Below are 6,366 nucleotides of genomic sequence, written 5' to 3' on the forward strand. Positions count from 1 at the left end.
CGAAGAGGGAATGAGCATTATATGAAAGAAGAAAAGGAAGGATTAGGGAATGAATAAACCCTAGCATGACGAGAAGGGGTCAAAGTAAAGTCAATTGGACCACAACCATGTGGGCTCTCTTGGCATGATTTTATTTGGAGGCGTTTTGATCATTTTCCCACCCTCAGGATACCGATATGGCTAGATTGTGGCATACTAAAATCTTGGAAAATAAAGTATAAAAATAATGCTTAATTATTATCAATATTTATATTTATATCACCTAAAATTAGGTTCATCTTGTAAAACATTTTACACTTACAAACCCCAATGACAAATTTAATTTATTTTCTATTACATATATAATATAATAAAACTATATGTAAAAGTACAATCACCTAGTAAAACATTTTATACTTCAAGAAGCTCTTAAACAAATTTTATTCCCTATAATATCAAATAAATATAAATATTATTATAATAAAAATGAATCTATTACTAATTATTTATTATAAAAGATAATTAATTAATTTATTTATCATCAAAGTTATATAAATATGAATATGATTTACTATTAATTCATTTATTATCAACAATACATGACATGAATTTATTAATATCAAGATAAACCTTTTTTTTGTCAAATTTTTTCTTTATAAAATATTAAAAAAAATATTTTGCATATAAATTTATTATTAATTTATCTGTTATCAAAGATACACGAATGTGAATTTGTTATTAATTTATTAATCTCTATTCTTTCAAACATATATTAATATTATGTAATCAAATGTAAATAAACGAAAAGTCATAAGAAATATTAAACCCGAAAAGCACTTCTAAGAAATTTTCTTTTCTTTTATGTCAAACAAGTATTGAAAATTTTGTTTATTTGAAGAACACTCTTGATAGCTTTGATTCTCGCTTACTCGCCTCTGCCTGGTGATGAAGTGAATTTTTATTTTTTTTTTATTTTTTTGAATCAATAAGTAAACCTAGACATAATTTTTAGCAAGAAACAATCAATTCATTGATATGAATTACAGAAAACATTGAAGGATGAGTGATCTTTCGAACGGTCGAGAATCTGGCTAAAAGAATAAGTGCAGCTATGGAATAATGCTCCAGTGCAACACAAAGGAGCATTCCAACTCCATAGCCAAGCTTAAAACCATCTTCTTATTAAAGCAATGCAAGAAACCACCGAAAAATCTGACTACTCGTGTACATTGGAGCATTTATGAACTCATAGAGCACCCCTCTCTCTCTCCTGCTTAAACACACAACAGAAAACTATTATGTGTTACAGAGCAGTCCCGGTCTTGTGCATCTTGTCATCCTGTGAGGATGGAGAAGGCAACCGACGAGATGTGACCACTGCATGATAAGAAGAGGCGAGTTGGGCTACAGCTGGAACTGCAAAATGCTTTATAAAAACAATATGAAAAATATGTGCAACAAATTAGGACGACAATTCCCATTTTCTACTAGTTTTTCAAATTTAGGAAACCTTTTGAAAGAATTACAACATTAACCTCAAAAGAAACAATAGAAAATTCTCCACATAATAAAAAATGTCAAATCAACAAAGTTCAAACCAAGAAAAGTCAAATGAAATAAAATTTAATCAAATTTTATTTTCTTCCCCGGGAGAGGTGGAGGAAAAAGTAGAGAAAACATCAAAATAAATAATTAAAGGTGAAACAAGTGGTGACAAAAGTTAAAAAATAAAAAATCGTGACATGTGAACTAAAACAAATAAAGGAAAAAAATAAGGATATAAGTGTGGTAGGAGAAACATCAACATCAACAAACAAATTGATAGACAAAATAATTCAAAACATTGAAAATAGTGAAAAAGTTAAGATAGGTAAAATATCAAAATTTGAAAAGGAAGAAACAAACAAAATAGAAAACAATAACTCAACATAAATAAATAAAAATAAAAATAAAACAAGAAATGTAATTTCTTCAAAAGTGGATAAACAAATTTTTTTGATGTCATAGACAAAATAAGTGTCAGGAGACAGAAAGAAAATATTACAAAACTTAAAAAATTTAATTCTCACAGAAACCCCAAATAAAACTCAATAAATTTAACCTACACAATACTGTATGGATGAAATTTTTAATAGATTCAAAAAGACTCAAAACATCATAACTATTCAAGATTTGAAAGATGAAATACAAGAAATAAAAAAGAAAATAAATCAACTAAAACAATAAAAATAACAAATAAAACAACAAAATGAACAAGTAAGAAATTTAATACAATATAAACAAGAAAATTTTGCTGAAACATCTGATAATCAAAATCTAGGAACAATAATCCCCAATAAACAAACTCTCATAGAAACATTTATAAATACAATATCTAAAATAGATTTTCAAAGATGGTATACATATATAAGAGTAATAGTTGAAGACTTTGAAGTAAAAATGGAAACATTAGTAGATTCAGGAGCTAATATGAATTGTATACAAGAAGGATTAATCCTTACTAAATATTATGAAAAAGCAGGACAAGAACCTTTCGATACAAATAAAGATAAATTAGACATAGAATACAAACTTCAAAATGTTCATATATGTCAAAATAATTATTGTTTTATAACTCAATTTATGCTCGTATAAAACATGATTGAATCTTTAATTTTAGGAATCTCTTTTATTACACTACTTGTGGACCCGCATTTTTCACGTGCGCCCTCACTCAATCGACGAGACTCACTTTTATTGGTGAAAAATTAGTTTTGGAAAAGTCGGAGTTGCCACTTATTTTATTTTATTTTTAAAAGGGAAAATAAAACAAGAAAGAAAACCCTAAAGAAGTGACTCCATAGTTTTTGGAAAAACGTGTCTTTGAAAAACCTAAGTCTAGGTCCACGGATTAGGTTACCTATTAGGAAGGTACCTCTAAAAGGTAGCACCACTCTAAACCCTACAAAGGTCTTTACTGACTAAGTTGAGGGAAATGAGACAATTAATTGGTTGATTAAGGGTACCTAGGTAGACTAAGGTGATTTCAGAATTAACATATCAAGCCAAAAAATCCCATCATGATCATAAAAGAGAGTCAAAGTGTGTACTTGAACTATTTTTCAAGCGCTATCATAAAACATCAAAGCTAGTATAGAAATATAGTACATAACATTTGTTTTATCCAAGAAAATCAAGCACACATCTAAACACCCAAGAATCACATCAAGTATGGATATAGTCATCAATAGCATACGTGTCCATAGAACTCTCGAAAGTAAGTGTGGAGGAGCGTACCTTTTTCAAGATTTTTCTGTGTGATGAGACTATAAGGCTTCTCAATGGATGGTGCAGATGCAAGACTTCTTAATTGATGGCGCGGCTGCAAGACTCCTCAATGGATGGTGTGGATGAAGCGGTTGCAAGACTCCTTAATGGATGGTGCGGATGGAGCGTCTGCAAGGCTTAAGGATGAATGGCGGCTATGTGCTCCTACCTTGGCAACCGAATGGAGTCCCCTGCTGCCCTCCAAAATCTGTGCGTTCCTGCTCTCTATGGAGCCGTGTGGATGGAAGACTTGATGCGTGGTTTACTTGAAGATTTCCTCAAGGATACAGCCCGTGTCTTGAATGGTAAGTGATCAAATCCTGGCCTCGCATCAGGAAAGTCGCTTGGGCTGTAACAAGTTGTTTCGTTGCCCAACAAATTCGGTTTAGAAATAGAATTTTCATGAAGGTCTTGATTGGGTACAAAAACATCTTCGGAATGCCTTTTTCTGATCTCCAGAAATGAATCAACCAATGTCTTCGCAAATTTGAGGTCATTAATATGGTAAGGATACACCTCTACCTGTCGATCTTCATTTGTCTGAATTAGCTTCTGTAGTTCGTTTATTAGAGTAACGGTAGCCTCAGGATCATAAAAGGGCTTCCCTGGTGCATCTAAAGCAGAGATACCTTTCTGCTCATTACGTACATGAATATTTCTTTTCAGTAAATGAGAAGGTATGGTAGTCTTGGCTCCAAAATTCACCATATCCAATGCTCCCACACTCACAACTGAAGGAATCTTCTTCTCTATCATGGCGTCAAAGCGGGAACACTCACAAGCCATGACACCTCCAACTACATAATCCGCAACCTCTGTTGTTGTGATGTCCAAAACACCCTGTATAAATCCCCCTCTGACAAGATCCTCCATAGCCCTTCCACCTGGTCCAGTGGCATGAAAAACCAGAGTCTCATATCCGTCTTTAACCAATCTTTCTTTGGCAGCATTTACACATGGAGTTGTAACTCCAAACATGGTTGCGCCAACAGTAAACTTTTCATTACTACTTAAAGAATCTCTGGACGCCTGGAGCCTTCCAATCACCATTCCAGCAAAAGCAGCACCAGCATTTGATAAAACAACCCTACTTACATTGTTAATCCCACATACATCCACTACTAATGGAAATAATATTAAATCTGAGGTGCCAACATAAGGTTCAGTTTGACCACTAGCTACAGTTGATACAATAATCTTAGGCATTCCAATGAGAACAGATTTAAAAGCTGATGATATAATAGATGTGCCTCCACTTCCTCCAATACCAATTGCTCCAGCAAGAACATGATCCTCATGAGCTTCCTTAAGGTAATGTTCAAGTGCTTTACTCATTATGCCAACAGCTTTGCCTCTGTCCTCTGGCAGTGGGCCAGGTGTTTGTTCCATAGACCCAAAATAGCAAGAGAGGATATCCTTTCTGGGTATAAATATAAAATCCCCCACTGTCCATCTCGTTTTGGTGGTTAGATACATCAACAACTGTCACTTGTACCTTGGTAGTAGAATAAGTGTTAGAGATATTGTTCAAATTGGATCGAACAGACTCGACCAAGAATCGGATCTCCTCCAGCTTCGTGTCGGCAGTTCCAATGTGGAAAACTCGGGGAGCGCCATCATTGTGGATTCAAATTCACCAAATCCCAAGTTTCTGGGAGTCCCACCATTTGGGTGTTGGGATTACCAGCTAAAACTCTTTGCCTACAATACAAAGAAACGTTTTAGATATCCAGGCTGGAAGCATTCTAAATAGAAAAATTGAGTTCTTATCACATGGGTGTTAGGCAAAGAGAGATTTCCCAACAATCAAACAGGTCTGGAACAAACAAACAGAGAGATAAAAAGCATCAAATAGACACCGTACCACAGAGACGGTGGTTTCAGAATGAATCAATGAGGGGAAAATTGGTACTTGGATCTTTCAATACACAGCATGAATTGCATTAGAATGGAGTTGAATGAGAAAAGGACTGATCAGAGAGAGATGGTGTGGTCAGGGAAACAAAGGGAGAGGGATGGCGGGCAGATGCAGGTGGCCGAGAAAGAGAGCCCAGAAGAGTTGGAGAATATAGAGAGAGAAACTCGTGGGAGAAAATTCCGATCGTCCTCCCCTTCTTAATGGTGCATCAATCCCATATGATATCTGATACCTCTTACGGCAGAGTAAAGGTCTTCCTTTTTTATGGCACGATTTGCCTTTTTGGTGAAGACTCAAAAGGTTCCTCTATATGGTCCCAATACTTATTTATGTTTCTTGTGTTTTCCCATATATATATATATAGCCTGTGGAACCTTTCTGTGAGTGTTTAGCTAGGTTGACAATTCCGAACAAAATTCCTAAGTGTCCCCTAACTCGACTTTGCTATTCCTATTCAGACTACTTGACTTTGAAGACTAAGACTTTACTAAGAGGCCGAGGTATGTAGCCGGGTGTGGAGTGATTGGATGTGAATCAACCCGGTTTTTAATCTTTAAATGTGTTAGAAAGTTGGGAAAAATGGTTTTTGGTGCAAGGCTTTCATTCCCCTATTTCTGGATCGATCCAGGTGTAGGGGTGGATCGATCCAACTAATGTTTTTTTTATCAAATCTCAGCCATTAGATTAAGGGCTTCTTTTTACACTTTAAAAACCAATCTTCTCTCATTTTCTGGTTAGAGAGACTGCAGAAAATGTGGGGAGAGTAGCCACACTCCGAGTGTTCTTCATTTTCTCATTTTTGTTTTCCTAATTTGGGGTTTTTGATTGCAAAGAAAATCCACTTCTCTTAATGTTTTCCAAACTAGTTTTTAATGGATTTTCTTGAGCAATAAATGGGTTGATTCATTCCTTCATTCACATCTCAATCTATCATTCTATTTGGGTTTGGGTACATACCCATTTTTCTTCTTGTGTGGATTCAAGAAGAGGCCAGGATTGAGCTTGGTATGGACTCCAAGTGTGCTCCGAAAGAAGAAGAGAGAGGCTGAAAATGAAGGTACTAGTCAAGTAGTCCGGGAAGGATTGGTTGGCTTGAGCTAGGTAAAACCTTGTACTTAGTTTTTATTCTTCATAGTGGAGTTTTTCAATCGATGATAGGCCCG

General features: G+C 34.9%; 1 pseudogene; it reads right to left on the reverse strand.

Moving 5' to 3' along the window:
- Window positions 1–3,510: 3,510 nt before the first annotated feature.
- Window positions 3,511–4,906, reverse strand: LOC100251761 (toMV susceptible protein tm-1(GCR26)-like; annotated as a pseudogene).
- Window positions 4,907–6,366: the final 1,460 nt, after the last annotated feature.

This window comes from Vitis vinifera, chromosome 9, assembly GCF_030704535.1.
Source record: "Vitis vinifera cultivar Pinot Noir 40024 chromosome 9, ASM3070453v1".
NCBI lineage: Eukaryota > Viridiplantae > Streptophyta > Magnoliopsida > Vitales > Vitaceae > Vitis > Vitis vinifera.